Source organism: Hyperolius riggenbachi, chromosome 10 (genome assembly GCF_040937935.1).
Source record: "Hyperolius riggenbachi isolate aHypRig1 chromosome 10, aHypRig1.pri, whole genome shotgun sequence".
Lineage (NCBI taxonomy): Eukaryota > Metazoa > Chordata > Amphibia > Anura > Hyperoliidae > Hyperolius > Hyperolius riggenbachi.
The window spans coordinates 160,299,520-160,315,924 of record NC_090655.1 but is presented as its reverse complement, the minus strand read 5'-3'; positions in this window follow the sequence as shown (position 1 = coordinate 160,315,924).

Genomic DNA, 16,405 nt, shown 5'->3' with positions numbered 1-16,405 from the left:
CCCTCCTCCCCCCTGCCATGACGTGTGGGGGCCATGACTCACGGGGGCGGGCTCTCTCCACTGCCGCCATTTTGAGTCCTGGACTGTCAGCCAAGATGGCTGCTCCCATAGCAGCCTCTCATTCCTATAGACCTAGGAGAGAGAACAAAACTCACACAGAACATACATTTGTTATGCATAGTTACACACAGCATCTATCCACAATGCACAAAAATCAGCCTCAGCATTCCTTCACGTCTCAGCTGTAATCCGAACTGCAATCAGACATACGGATCCCCAGAGACGTAGGAATCTTTCTCACTCTATCACAGACATAACTAAGAACCGAACTAACTGTTTTAACTGTTAACATCCCAGCTAGAACTTCAACACAATACAGACATTGAAAAAACATGTTAGCAGCAGCACCGACTGGAAATGCGAGAAACGTGCAGAACATCTCACAAACAGAAAGACACTCGCTTTCCTCTTCTCTCCCTCTATCCCCTCTCTCCACAACTCATCTGCAGCTTATCTCAGCCATAACTCAGAACTATTACAGCGCTATTACTGAGACGAACAACAGACGAGCTGGCTGAACAACATAACAGATGCAGATATTTACAAGCATGTGACTGGAAACGCGCGGAGAAAAGACAAACAAAAACCTCACCCATTATCTCAGCTGTCCCTATGCGAACTTCCACAGCTACCCAGAGACAAGGGCTGTCCACCCAGCTCCCCGAGAAAAAAAATTACTTCTAAGTTGTACAACTGTTCTCTCCTGTCTACTCTGCTACCTCTCCCCCCTTATCTATCATCCTGCCCAGTCTCTGGACAGGGAGAGAAAAACAAAACAAAACCCAGAGAGAGAGAAAACAAAACATCTGCCACACAGGAACATCGAATCCTAAGAAACAATCAAAGCGCATAAACTCTGAAAACACGTTCTGTATTTACATCGGAGCTGCACCCCTCCTCACCCCTCCCTTCACGCACAGGAGAGATGAGAAGCCCGCAGCCTCCACTCTGCAATTAACACAGAATATACACATTAACACAGATAACGCCATATAACAACGTAAAACATACTTGCCTGAGCAGAAGACTTTGTAAGCCTGCGGATTCGACCAGCCTTTGGCAACTTTCCACGACACTGAGTGGATCTCTGGAACTACTGAGCGTCAGCTCTGTGTACCCACACTGGCTCAGCGGATCAATCTCCAGCGGCAGCTGCCAGCCGGCCTCGGAGCTTCCAGACACCTGCGATCCGGTTTTGGCTAGGACTGATGTGCACTTTCAGTCTAAGTTTAACATCCACGAGTGTCGCCGCTGGTTCTCTCGAATTGCAGCCCGTGTGTGCTCGGCTCCCACACACGCACACCAGCTTATCAGTATCAGCTTGATAAGCTTTACAGTCCGTGTCCGTTTATTCCGCTTGCTTTGCTGTGGAATATCTTGAAACCACTTTCTTCGGCCCCGGCCCCGTCTGCCTGTATAGCTAGGCAGGGAAGGATTTCAGGCACCACTGTTATAAACTGTTCTTATATCACCTTGCTTCGACACCAGTAACTTCTTACAGTTACGTCTCACAGACTGTGAGATCACTTGACTCTCCACACCGCAAACAGGAAATAGACTTTCTCAGGCTTCTCCAATGTTTCCGTTATTTATTCAAGTCACAGAAGGACAGATAGATACAGTCATCATATCCTAGCTATGCAAATCTTCATGTTGCATTATAAGCTCATGATTAGACTCCCTACTGAAGTCTATCAGGTACCTTCTTCCTACCTACGTTCCACTAAACTACCGATGTACAGCAAACATTATATCAGATTACATAAAGGAATAACATGCTTAGAGGTCCAAGTCGGCCTTGCGAGCTAGTGCAGAAGGAAGAAGCAGAAGTGCCTTCTCCATTGCTCGCTCCAGATTTGATACCGACTAGGAAAGAGTTAAATATGACATCATCTTCGCCACCCCCTATATCAGCCTATTGGTGGACCCACTCATGGTGTCATCATACCCGCCTACTCGATTAATAATCAATGAGGCACTTGACCCAGATGCAGGCATGTGAATATTTACAAAACATGACTGATGTTTATTGTTCCCGGCCCAGGTCAGGGAGACCTGCGTCCTCGTTCAGAACAGCTTCTTGGTATGTTCTAGTTCTGCTGACAGAACTGCAGATTTTCTCTCTTCAGAGAAAATCCCCTTAAAGGGCAGGTCTGCTCATCAAGCCTTTTTGACTAACTCAGTCCAAATAACTGAGGCCTACTTAAATTATAACAGGAACATTGTGTTTGTACCGTGGATCCAGAAGGGTATAAACCCAGTAATTGGTGTTGTCCAGAATGCGCACAATGCGTGGGTCGCGTTCAATGCAGTCCTAGGCCGAAGAGGTCATAGCCTAGGGTCACAAAAACCTGTTTATTTGGGCAATTTCAATGGTGGCAAGTCTGACGTACATAAATCGCAGCAATGGCCGTTAGCAACGTCTGAACCTCACGAAATGTCTCATGCAGGTAGAAGACATATTGTTAGACTTGGGCTCCAAAGATGGGTTCCCTACATCTCTGCAAACCAGAGTTACAGGGCTCCAAATTTGGTAAAATCCCCCATAGGCTTTCATTGCCTCCCTATTTCACTTTCCAAAATCTCACATCTTTTCAAAGGGCAATTGCTCAGCAGTGGCAAATTTTCTAGCATTGTAGGGACCCTTAGGGGGGACATGACTGGTGAGTTTCGGGCCCCTAGGACGAAGAGGTCATAGCCTAGGGTCACAAAAACCTGTTTATTTGGGCTATTTCAATTGTAGTGATGCTGACGTACATAAATCTCAGCCATGGCCGTTAGCAACGTCTGAATTTCACGAAATGTCTCATGCAGGTAGAAGACATATTGTTAGACTTGGATTCCAAAGATGGGGTCCCTACATCTCTGCAAACCAGAGTTACAGGGGTCCAAAATTGGTAAAAAAAAACCCATAGGCTTCTATTGGGCCTCCTATTTACAGTTCCAAAATCTCACATCTTTTCAAAGGGCAATTGCTCAGCAGTGGCAAATTTTCTAGCATTGTAGGGACCCTTAGGGGGAACATGACTGGTGAGTTTCGGGCCCCTAGGCCGAAGAGGTCATGGCCTAGGGTCACAAAAACCTGTTTATTTGGGCTATTTCAATGGTAGTGATGCTGACGTACATAAATCTCAGCCATGGCCGTTAGCAACGTCTGAATTTCACGAAATGTCTCATGCAGGTAGAAGACATATTGTTAGACTTGGATTCCAAACATGGGGTCCCTACATCTCTACAAAACAGAGTTACAGGGCTCCAAAATTGGTAAAATCCCCCATAGGCTTTCATTGGGCCTACTATTTACCGTTCCAAAATCTTACACCATTTCAAAGGGCAATGGCTCAGCAGTGGCAAAACTCACCAGTCATGATCCCCCTAAGGGTCCCTACAATGCTAGAAAATGTGGTACTGCTGAGCCATTGCCCTTTGAAAAGATGTGAGATTTTGGAAAGTGAAATAGGGAGGCAATGAAAGCCTATGGGGGATTTTACCAATTTTGGAGTGAACCCGGGTTCTACCACTGGTGGGCTCTATATTGCAGCCCACCAAGTTGGTATACATTATATTGACATTTATTCTCTTATATTTGCATGTATTTATTTGCATGGTGGATTTTGATTATTGCAGCTGGATCTTTGGACAATGTGGTCTTTTTAATTGTTTTTATATATTGAACTTTCCAATGTGTCAATTATCAGATGTTATCTTTGCCAATAAAATTTGTATCAATTTAATACATATCTGGAGTGGTGCTGTATATATGGGCTTTCTTTTTCTACATGTATAGTTCCTCTTGTTGGGCCCAAGCACACTCATAGAGTTTGCAAGTGTTTGCGGACATTTACTTTTTGTTATCGTTGTCAGGGGTTGTGTTTGAAAAATATCCCACTTTAGGGGTGAGGCCTAATGATATTCCACCACCTTATCAAGACTTCTCTTTTCTCCCCACAATCTGCTGATAAATTACCTCCACATACACCATATGACTGTTCCATTGATTTGCTGCCTCACACTATGCCACCTCGGGGTCATCTTTATAACCTGTCTGGTCCTGAAAAATTGGCCATGAAAGAGTATATTAGGGAGAATTTAGACAAGGGGTTTATTCAACCTTCTAAGTCTCCAGCTGGGGCAGGGTTTTTTTTTTGTGGAGAAGAAGGATGGAAGATTACGTCCTTGCATTGACTATAGGGGGCTTAACAAAATTACAGTTAAAAATTGGTACCCTCTACCTTTGATTGATGACCTTTTTGCTCAGGTTTCTGGAGCTAGGATTTTTTCCAAATTGGATTTTCGAGGTGCATACAACCTGATAAGAATATGCCAGGGGGATGAAAGGAAAACAGCTTTTAACACCCAAGATGGGCATTATGAGTACCTTGTAATGCCTTTTGGTATTTGTAATGCCCCTGCTGTCTTCCAGACCAGGACTTTGTGAATGATCTTTTCAGAGATATGTTGGGTAAATTTGTAGTGATTTACTTAGATGATATTCTTATCTATTCTAGCACACTGTTAGAACATTGGGATCGTGTAATTGAGGGAAAATTATTTGTTCGCTAAGTTGGAAAAATTTCTTTTTGAGGTTATCCAGGTACCATTTCTTGGATACATAATTTCTGGCACAGGACTTTCTGTGGATCAGAAATAACTCTCAGCAGTCTTAGATTGGCCACAGCCAAAGGGACTCAAGGCTATTCAGTGGTTCCTAGGGTTCGCAAACTACTATTGTAAATTCATCAGGAATTTCTCTATGTTGGTGGCTCCTATAACTGATCTAACAAAAAAAGATGTAGACCCGGTCAATTGGCCCGCACAGGCTTGTAAGGTTTTTTCTGAGTTGAAGTCCGCTTTTTGTGCTGCTCCTATCCTCACTCATCCAGATAGAAAAAAGAAGGGAACACCGAGAGCTCAATATAGTGTAGTATGTACAATAATGGGTAATGAGAGGTATATAAATGAATAAACTCACAAGTCAGGGTTACCGTATAGGTAACCACTGTATAGGCAGGTGAGGAGATTAGACCTGTCCTTACTCAGGATTAAGATGTTGCTCTCTGTAGATAGGGAGAAGAAAAGGGTGAATGCTGATATTGTAAGGAGAACAGAGGCGCCACAAGAATAGAATGTATTAAAAACTTTAAAATTCCTCGGGAGGCGGTGGTGGACTCATCTCCCCGAAGTAGACATATTACCGTCAATTTTAATACAAACAAGTTTATTTATATACTCCAATAAACAGTGCAACATGTTTTACAGGTATATTCCCGCTTCTTCAGGCAATAACAAACAGGAGTACACACTGAAAAGACAGAGACAAATAAAGTGTTCTTGGAGTAATGTACATATTGTTGAGTGGTATTTTTACAGTAATTAATATCGTCTATTGAAATGTATGGGCGGCGGTGGTGAGGTGTGGGTGGGGAGGATGTGTGAGGAGAGAAATAAATATCCTAGTGGGTAAAGGGGGTGGGAGGGTATACAGGATAAAATTGTTAACCACTTCCCGACCGCCGTATATACAATTGGCGGCCGGGAAGTGGACCCCGCAAGGACCGCCGTATAGACAAATGGCGGCGGTCCTTGTAGGGGCATGGGAGGCGCGATCGCGTCATTCGTGACGCGATCGGCCGCCGGGGACTGGCTCCGCCCACCTCGCGCTGTAACCCGCCGGCCGTTCGGAAGCGCCGGCGGGTTACTAGCACCCAGATCGCCGCATACAAAGTGTATAATACACTTTGTAATGTATACAAAGTGTATTAATGTTGCACCACAGTCGATAGGCACCCTGGTGAGGGTATCCGTGTGCTAGGCTGATGTGGCGCTGTGGTCCAGCAGCTCCTAAGACATCGGTTGAAGAGATCAGCAGCACCACGTGGATGTATTCAAGCTCTTTATTGCATAAAGATAGCGCCCAGGGACAGCGACAGACGCTGTTTCGGAGACAATCTCCTTTCTCAAGCTGTATAGGCTCACTCAAAAGAGATAACAAACATAAAGGCATTTATATACAGTTTCAATAGGGTCACATGGACCAATCAGATAACATCACAATACAAAAAAACATAAGTATCCAATCACAGGGCAAAGCATAATGAGAGGACCTGATGGGAAACAGATATGTAAATCAGCAGCCGTTATCACAGCATGATTTGAAAAGTGTCATAACCCCAATGGCCAATCAGCACTTACCAAGTCAGGAGGACCTGATGGGAAACCACAGCAATGTCATAACGCTCCTCTCAATCTCCCAGGGGGCAATGCGAGAAGCGTACTGCCGAAAAACGGAACGAATGACGTCATGACGTCATCCGTTTCCATGCGTAAAAGCGTCCTAGCAATGCGTAAAAATGTACGCATAAGATTCTCAATAGCATCCATGCGTAAAAGCGTCCTAGCGATGCGTAAAAGCGTACGCGTACAAAAAGGACTCCGTGCGTAAAAACGTCCAAACCACGCTCCAATAACCACCCTTATAGATAAATCATTGTATTACATCTAATACAACGATTTATCTATAAGGGTGGTTATCTCTCATGGCACACTCAGCCTTACTTTACCACAGCACTAGCATTTTTTCACTTTTGGTCATCATCTGATGTTTTATGGTGCTGACTTCGTCAGCATGTTCGGCTTTATATGCGTTTTATGCGCCAGTTTGCGTATTTTTGCATTCGGCATAGCGGCTATTCTATATTGTTCTGTATTTGATTTTATGCGTAAGTTTTTTCTGCGGTTTTTTTCGCGTTTTTTCGCGTTTTTGGCGCGTGGTTTGGACGTTTTTACGCACGGAGGCCTTTTTGTACGCGTAGGCTTTTACGCATCGCTAGGACGCTTTTACGCATGGATGCTATTGAGAATCTTATGCGTACATTTTTACGCATTGCTAGGACGCTTTTACGCATGGAAACGGATGACGTCATGACGTCATTCGTTCCATTTTTCAGCAGTACGCTTCTCGCATTGCCCCCTGGGAGATTGGGAGGAGCGTTATGACATTGCTGTGGTTTCTCATCAGGTCCTCCTGACTTGGTAAGTGCTGACTAGGACGCTTTTACGCATGGATGCTATTGAGAATCTTATGCGTACATTTTTACGCATTGCTAGGACGCTTTTACGCATGGAAACGGATGACGTCATGACGTCATTCGTTCTGTTTTTCAGCAGTACGCTTCTCGCATTGCCCCCTGAGAGATTGGGAGGAGCGTTATGACATTGCTGTGGTTTCTCATCAGGTCCTCCTGACTTGGTAAGTGCTGATTGGCCATTGGGGTTATGACACTTTTCAAATCATGCTGTGATAACGGCTGCTGATTTACATATCTGTTTCCCATCAGGTCCTCTCATTATGCTTTGCCCTGTGATTGGATACTTATGTTTTTTTGTATTGTGATGTTATCTGATTGGTCCATGTGACCCTATTGAAACTGTATATAAATGCCTTTATGTTTGTTATCTCTTTTGAGTGAGCCTGTACAGCTTCAGAAAGGAGATTGTCTCTGAAACAGCGTCTGTCGCTGTCCCTGAGCACTATCTTTATGCAATAAAGAGCTTGAATACATCCACGTGGTGCTGCTGATCTCTTCAACCGATACAAAGTGTATTATACAGGCTGCCTCCAGCCCTGGTGGTCCCAGTGTCCGAAGGAACCACCAGGGCAGGCTGCAGCCACTGTAGTCTGCACCCAAGCACACTGATTCCCCCCCCCCTGCCCCCTGATCGCCCACAGCACCCCTTAGACCCCCCTGCCCACCCCCCAGACCACTGTTTGCACCCAATCACCCATCAATCACTCCCTGTCACTATTTGTCAACGCTATTTTTTTTAATGCCCTAGACTGCCCCCTGCTCCCTCCTGATCACCCCCCCACCCCTCAGATTCTCCCCAGACCACCCCCCAGACCCACCACCCTCGTGTACTGTATGCATCTATCCCCCTGATCACCTGTCAATCACCTGTCAATCACCCATAAATCCCCCCTGTCACTGCCACCCATCAATCAGCCCCTAACCTGCCCCTTGCGGGCAATCTGATCACCCACCCACACCAATAGATCGCCCGCAGATCCGACGTCAGATCACCTCCCAAGTGCATTGTTTACATCTCTTCTCTACTCTAAGCACCCACTAATTACCCATCAATCACCCATCAATTACCCCCTATCACCACCTGTCACTGTTACCCATCAGATCAGACCCTAATCTGCCCCTTGCGGGCACCCAATCACCCGCCTACATGCTCAGATTGCCCTCAGACTCCCCCTTATCATTTCGCCAGTGCAATATTTACATCTTTTCTTCCCTGCAATAACCCACTGATCACCTGTCAATCACCTGTCAATCACCCCCTGTCACTGCCACCCATCAATCACCCCCTGTCACTGCCACCCATCAATCAGCCCCTAACCTGCCCCTTGCGGGCAATCTGATCACCCACCCACACCAATAGATCGCCCGCAGATCCGACGTCCGATCACCTCCCAAGTGCATTGTTTACATCTCTTCTCTACCCTAAACACCCACTAACTACCCATCAATCACCCCCTATCACCACCTGTCACTGTTACCCATCAGATCAGACCCTAATCTGCCCCTTGCGGGCACCCAATCACCCGCCTACACGCTCAGATTGCCCTCAGACCCCCCCTTATCAATTCGCCACTGCATTATTTACATCTGTTCTTCCCTGTAATAACCCACTGATCACCTGTCAATCACCTGTCAATCACCCATCAATCACCCCCTGTCACTGCCACCCATCAATCACCCCCTGTCACTGCCACCCATCAATCAGCCCCTAACCTGCACCTTGCGGGCAATCTGATCACCCATCCACACCAATAGATCGTAATGGGGTGGGGGTGTCTCAACACCCTGTGGAGAAGAATATAGGAGACAAAACGGGAGCCCAATAGTGTAGTATGTCAATGTGAAAATGGATAATGAAGAAAGAAAAAGTACTACTCACAAAAGGGGGTTGCAAGGGCAACCGACCATATGAAGCAGGTGGAGACCATAAACCCGACTCCACTCGGGGTGGTCCCAGCCGGGACCTGGATGTGGTCGCTCTCCTTGGAAAAAGAAGGGACAGTCGTCCACTGTGGTGGGAACCACTAGTGGTCTGTCGCCACCCCTCAAACACTGCGTGAGTGGGGGTAAACTAAGCACAACAGGAATAAAGAGGTGCCCTGGTTGAAATAAAAGCATCTAAAAACAGCTTAAAGCAAAAAAAGGATATGAGGTGGCTTACCTCAATGATGAAAACTTTTGTGTATCACAAAAGATTTTTATTTAGCACAAGCAGCACAGGCAACGCGTTTCGCGGGTCTGAGCCCGCTTCATCAGGCCAATAAAAAGTGCCTACGAAAGTAAAAGGAGCTCCTCAATATAACATATCTACCACGCTAAGCGATAGTGAAATAAACATTTATGTACTCTATAGTGGCATCATAACAATACAATCGCTGTAGAGGTTAGATTTTGATTCAAAAGTCTAATCGGTCATTTCATTGTTAAACCAATCGGTCGGTGGGTTAGTTACTACTGGGAGGTAGGTATAGGTTGTTCGAGGAATCCGGACTACTTATCCATAGTGGAGATTTCATTATGGTTTCTAATTAAAAGGAGTATATATTTCCACAAATGCCATATATAGGGCATATGAGACCTTACATATAGAAAAGGAATCTATAGTCCGCATACCACGGAATTCTATGAAATCGAAAGGACCTTTGTGACAAAAATAAAATTCTATATATATCCATATTAGAATATGCAATATCATAAAAGACATGTATAAAAATATAAATTCTAACATATATATGTACATATATATATATATATACATACACATACATATATAGTAGCTTCTTTTAGCCTGTGCACATACATATATATATCATCCAAACAGTACATGTATAAATATACAAAGAGACTTGGCCAGTTAACAAAGAGACATGTGTCTAAGTGCACCTTTGCTGGTGACTGACATTTAAAAGTTATCTGGTCAGTGTTCATATAAAACAAAAACTTAGTTGTGCCTAGCTTAGGCAGCAGGGGGAGCGCTCAGTGTAAATATATAAACGTGAACGAGCATATAGTTACTTACCAAATGGATAGGTAGATACAGCATAGGGAGCCTCTATAGGGCGCTCCAAAGAGGTGCAATATATAACTGTTCCTATAATCTCGGCAGCTGCAGCACTGCGCGCTCGCCGAGGGGTAGGGCGGGTACCAAGGGGCGTGGTGACGTCATTCGGTATGACGGCTTCCGCCGGAAGTAGCGGCGCCGCCATTTTGGATATGGGTATTTCCATATATGTCTATAGGGCGCGCCAGTAGTTATATAGATAGACTGGAGAAATGAAAGTATGGGCTTTGCTGCTATCCAGCCACTAGATGGCGACATGGCTTTGATCAGAATGATGTTGAATATAGTGAGGCAGAGTTTAGGAAACATTGGATATACGGTATTGATAACACATTTAGAGGTGTTTGTAAAAATAATGTATAAAGGATAGATTGAGAAAATGGAAGATTAGTTTAATTAAAATAGATTTAAATAAGGTTTAGGTGGAGTGTGTTAAGACATTTGTCTCACTATTATATCTGGATTACTGGATTTGTGTTTACGTTTGTGAATTTATTATTAACAGCTCTAAATGGTATATATAATAGTATTACTAATGATATATTAATATCATATATGAATGTATTTTTACACATATAGTTTTTCTAGTATCGGGAAAAAAAAGGGGAGGGGGGGCGTGGGAGGATAAAGAAAAAAGAAGAGGGGGGGGGAAGTGGGGGTAAGGAAAGAGAAAAGAGACGAGAGGGGGGGACAGGGGGTGTGAAGGAGGGAAAATATCGCTGAGGTGATCTGTGGTGGGATGTAATTGTATGTGAGATATCAAAGTTAATTTGGTTTAATAGTTATGTTCAAGGCACTAATTTAATCCCTCCGGTTTTAGTGTTCTGAGCTTAAAAATCCAGAACATCTCTCTTGCCCGTAGACGGGACATACGGTCTGTTTGGGGAATGGTATATGTAAGGTGTTCAATGGGTATGAACATGAGGAGTTTGGGATCGGAGTCATGGAACTCAGCGAAGTGCCTGGACAGACTGTGTTTGGCGTATGATTTTTTGATATTTCTTCTGTGTTGTCCTAATCTTGCTCTTAGTTGTTGGCTTGTGCGTCCTACATATTGCTTATTGCAGGGACAGGTGATGAGATAGATAATGTGTGTGGTACTGCAGCTGAAAGAATGAATGAGGTTAAAGAGAATCTGTATTGTTAAAATCGCACAAAAGTAAACATACCAGTGCGTTAGGGGACATCTCCTATTACCCTCTGTCACAATTTCGCCGCTCCTCGCCGCATTAAAAGTGGTTAAAAACAGTTTTAAAAAGTTTGTTTATAAACAAACAAAATGGCCACCAAAACAGGAAGTAGGTTGATGTACAGTATGTCCACACATAGAAAATACATCCATACACAAGCAGGCTGTATACACCCTTCCTTTTGAATCTCAAGAGATCATTTGTGTGTTTCTTTCCCCCTGCAGCTTTCTTCCACTGAAGTGTCAGGCTGTTTCTTCCTGCAGAGTGCAGACAGCTCTGCCTGTATGTAATTCCTCAGTTTGTGAAAGCCCAGCCAGCTCAGAGGAGGATTTATCCAGCTTGTAAAAGATAATAGAGCAGAGAGAAGCTGCACGAATCTAAATAACACACAGGCAGTGTGCAGAGAGGGGCCTGGAGGGGGGAGATGCATCACAGAACCACAACACTGAAGAACTTGGCAGCCTTCCAGACACAGGCTGACAAGTCTGACAAGAGAGAGATAAGTTGATTTATTACAGAGATGGTGATAGTAGAACGTGCTGCAGTAAGCCAGAACACATTAGAATAGCTTTTGGAATTTGTAGGATGATAAAAAACAGGATGCAATTTTTGTTACGGAGTCTCTTTAAAGGTTTCTCTAGTAATCGTGCATGTAAAAGAAAGATTACCAGGATGTAAAAATTCACATGCTAGACATTTGGGCGATCTACATCGGTGTATGTCTGGAACAGTATTGGAGTTTGATATGGAAGAGTTAGGGGCTCAGGGTCTGCTAGGAGCTAGAATATTCTTTAAGGTTTTTGCTCTTCTAAACATTAGTTTTGGCTTCTCCTCTAGTTTTGGATACAAATACGGGTCCTTAAGTAGGGTTGGCCAATGTTTGTTTATGGCTGATCTAATGTTCTTATGATTTGAACTAAAACGGGTGATGAATGAAGGTTGGTTTACAACAGTATGGTCCTTATTTGTGACTCGTTTCTCTAAAAGTGATATAGAAGGCCCAATAAAAGCCTATGGGGGTTTTTACCAATTTTGGACCCCTGTAACTCTGGTTTGCAGAGATGTAGGGACCCCATTTTTGAAATCCAAGTCTAACAATATGTCTTCTACCTGCATGAGACATTTCGTGAAATTCAGACGTTGCTAACGGCCATGGCTGAGATTTATGTACGTCACCATCACTACCATTGAAATAGCCCAAATAAACAGGTTTTTGTGACCCTAGGCTATGACCTCTTCGGCCTAGGGGCCCGAAACTCACCAGTCATGTTCCCCCTAAGGGTCCCTACAATGCTAGAAAATTTGCCACTGCTGAGCAATTGCCCTTTGAAAAGATGTGAGATTTTGGAACTGTAAATAGGAGGCCCAATGAAAGCCTATGGGGGATTTTATCAAATTTGGAGCCCTGTAACTCTGGTTTGCAGAGATGTAGGGAACCCATCTTTGGAGCCCAAGTCTAACAATATGTCGAGTTCAGTGAGGGGAGGCGCCCTTAGAATGTATATAAGACCAATAATTCTATGTACACTATATAAGTTGAGTAATCAGGTAAGGAAGAGATGCTCTTACCTGCTATAAAAGGTAGAAGACAACTTGTATAAAAATATAAAATATTTTATTGGATTAGCACCTCGACAACGCGTTTCGCGACAAAAGTCGTTTCCTCAGGTCATGTAAAGTGCTAGAAGAGAACAGAAGATGGCTTTCAGACTAACACATACATATCTCTAAACTTGACCAAACACATGTTGCTTATATAGACAGTAACAACAATAAAAGACATAATATTGCAAAAAATGCCCAAATGATAATTATAAACATATACACATAAAAAACCGTATAAAAATATATATATATATATATATATATATATATATATATAAATCATATGTATAAGAATTTAAAATACTAATAAATGTAGGTAGAAGAAAGAGATAACTATGGCTGTGTTAAAACTATTGCCATACTGAGACTGGCCAGTTGATGGTAGTATAGGTATACAAAGTGCAATAGGCAACACAAATTACAAGTTAACGGAACTATACGTACAGCTATGTAGAATTATCTAATATAAATATTGTGTGTAATTGAACAATTAATAGTTCATGGACACCTAGAGAAATATACTATATGTAATTGTGTGTACCACAATGCATTTTTAATACATTCTAAAGGGTGAATGAAAATACAGAGGGTGTATAGCAAAAGAAAAGGGGGGGGGGGGGGGTGGTAAGTGTAAGAGCTAAACGAGACACACGGGTCGTGGATAGCATATGGAGTAAAAATGTAAAAGACCAGAGTAGCAGGGGCCATAAGAGGACTGCCAATTGTGAGAAAGCTGTGGAGTCCAGCACGAAGTAAAAAAAGAGAAAACCGGACAAGAAAAAGGAGGATGTTTATGGGGCTGAATGGAGATCTTACCTCTATAACTGCTGTAGAAAGTCCGGGCGCCATATGTGAGAGGCCGCCGGACAACATCTAAATGAAACCTAGAGAGCGGTGAGAGTGTACCCAAGCGGACGTACATGGCGTCGTATGACGTCATATCCGGAGGTGTGTTGGAATAGTCCGAAAGGGCTGCCCTGTATGGGCTATAGTACGGGAGCTGGGGATGTTATTTGGGCAGGAGGATGCTGTCTACACGTAATAGCCAGCTGGGATGCCCCGGAGAAAGCCACTCCTACCAGAACGGGGGGTGGGAACTCTGAGAGGTAGGGAACAGCCGTGTAGCTGTATTGTGAGTGGCAAATGGAGGAGGCAGACGAGAGTGGCCATGGTGGAAATGGAAATCGACTGTATAAGCTATATAGTGTATATTAAAGGGGAATAATGGTGCACTTATTAAAATAATAAATAATAATAATTAATAATGGCATAATATGTATATGGAATGAAATCTAGTCTCTATAGGGCATCTGTTAGAACACACATGTATGAGTAATGTATAATAAACCATGAGATCTAAAACCTAATGGTAAGACACTACGTAGTAACCTAAACTGGATATTTAGTAAAAGTAGTAATGGAAGGTATGATAGGGGGCTATCCTGAATATATAAAGGGGAAGGAGTGTGCCCAATAGGGGGACTACATGGTAAGCTGGCAAAACATGTAGATACTAGATGTATGTAAAAACCAATATGACGTAGGGATATAGCTGTGTATCACGTGATGTCACCACAGGCATGCGGCAACCATGATATTACCACAGGCATGTGGTATACCACAGGCGTGTGGTAAAAATGGCCAATTGGAAAACAGTAAATGCATGAATGCGAGGAGGGAGAGGAGGGGGGGGGGGGTTTGGGGGTGGGGGGGAGGGGGGCGTGTAGGTATGGACCAGCTGGTCCACACCCACACGCCCCCGGTCCACACCCACACGGGGGGGCGTGCAGGCATGGACCAGCCGGTCCAGGCTGCTGGGGCGGGGGGGGGGGGCGTGTAGGTATGGACCGGGGGCGGGCATGGACCAGGGGTGGGGGGAAGGGGAAGGGCGTGTGGGTGTGGACCAGGCATGGACCAGCCGGTCCAGGCTGCTGGGGCGGGGGGGGGGGGGGCGTGTAGGTATGGACCGGGGGTGGGGGTGGGGGTATGGACCAGGGGTGGGGGGAGGGGAAGGGCGTGTAGGTGTGGACCAGGGGTGGGGGTATGGGAAGGGAAGGGCAGGAGGGAGGGAGGAGGGTAGATGGAACAGAGAAATTAAGGATACATGATCAATCACAATGAGGTACAAAGATTGTGCTCAAGACATATATTAAGTCCCTCGGGTTGTAAAGTTCTCAATTTGAACACCCAGTACATTTCTCTGGCTCTTAGAGTTTCATAACGGTTGGTGACATCTTCAGAGATTTGTTCGATCGGACAGAAAGTTAATGTGGAGGAGTCTTGATTATGGTATTCCTTAAAATGTCATGACAGGCCGTGTTTACTGTACCCCCTAGAGATGTTTCTTCTGTGCTGTCCCCATCTATCTCTAAGGGCCTGGGTGGTTCTACCCACATACTGTAGGCCACACGAACATGTGATTACATAAATTACAAATCTAGAAGAGCAGTCTATATGCTTGAAGATTTTAAATATTTGGCCGGTTACCGTAGAGCGAAACTCCTTTTGGCCTGTTACCATTTTCTGGCAGCATAAACATCTCTTAGACCCACACTGTTCTACTCCCTTCTCTAGTACTTCGTCTGTGATATTTTTCGTAGTTTTCAGTCTACTGGGTGCCAACGAGTTCCTGAGTGTTTTTGCTCTTCTGAATACGCATTTGGGTTTTGTACCTATATATTCTTTTAAGTATGGATCAGACAATAGAAGGGCCCAATGTTTATCGAGGATAGTTTTAATTATGGAGTGGTTGCTAGAATATCTTGTTATGAACAGGGGTTCTGATGAAGGTGATGTTGGTGTCACTTTAGCGCTACTCCTTTTCAACAGTGTTTGTCTGTCCACAGATCTAGCTTTTGCCCGAGCCCCCTTGATGAGGTTCTTCGGAAAATGTTTCTGTTTAAATTTGTTTGTGAGGGTTTTTGCCTGATTTTCAAAGGTGCGTAAGTCGGAGCAATTTTTTCTGATTCGCAAAAATTGGCCGTAAGGTATGTTGTTCTTCCAAGGTTTATGATGGTTGCTCCTAAAGTCTATATATGCATTAGCATCTACTGACTTAAAGTAGTTACATGTTTTAATTTGGCCCTCCTCTATGTATAGCTTTATATCCAGATATTCAATACCGGTATCATTAGTGTTAGCTGTAAAAGTAATCCCCCAATTATTGGAGTTCATGTATTCCACAAAAAGATTTGTAGATAGAATATCTCCTTCCCAGATAAAAATTAGATCGTCAATATACCGACGATAGTATATAATATTTTGCTCAAAGGGATTTTTGGGGCCTAATAGTAGGTTTTCCAACATGCCCATAGTCAGATTTGCATAATTTGGTGCATAATTAGCCCCCATAGCGGTGCCCCTTCTCTGTAAATATATGGTGTTAAGAAATTCAAAGTAAT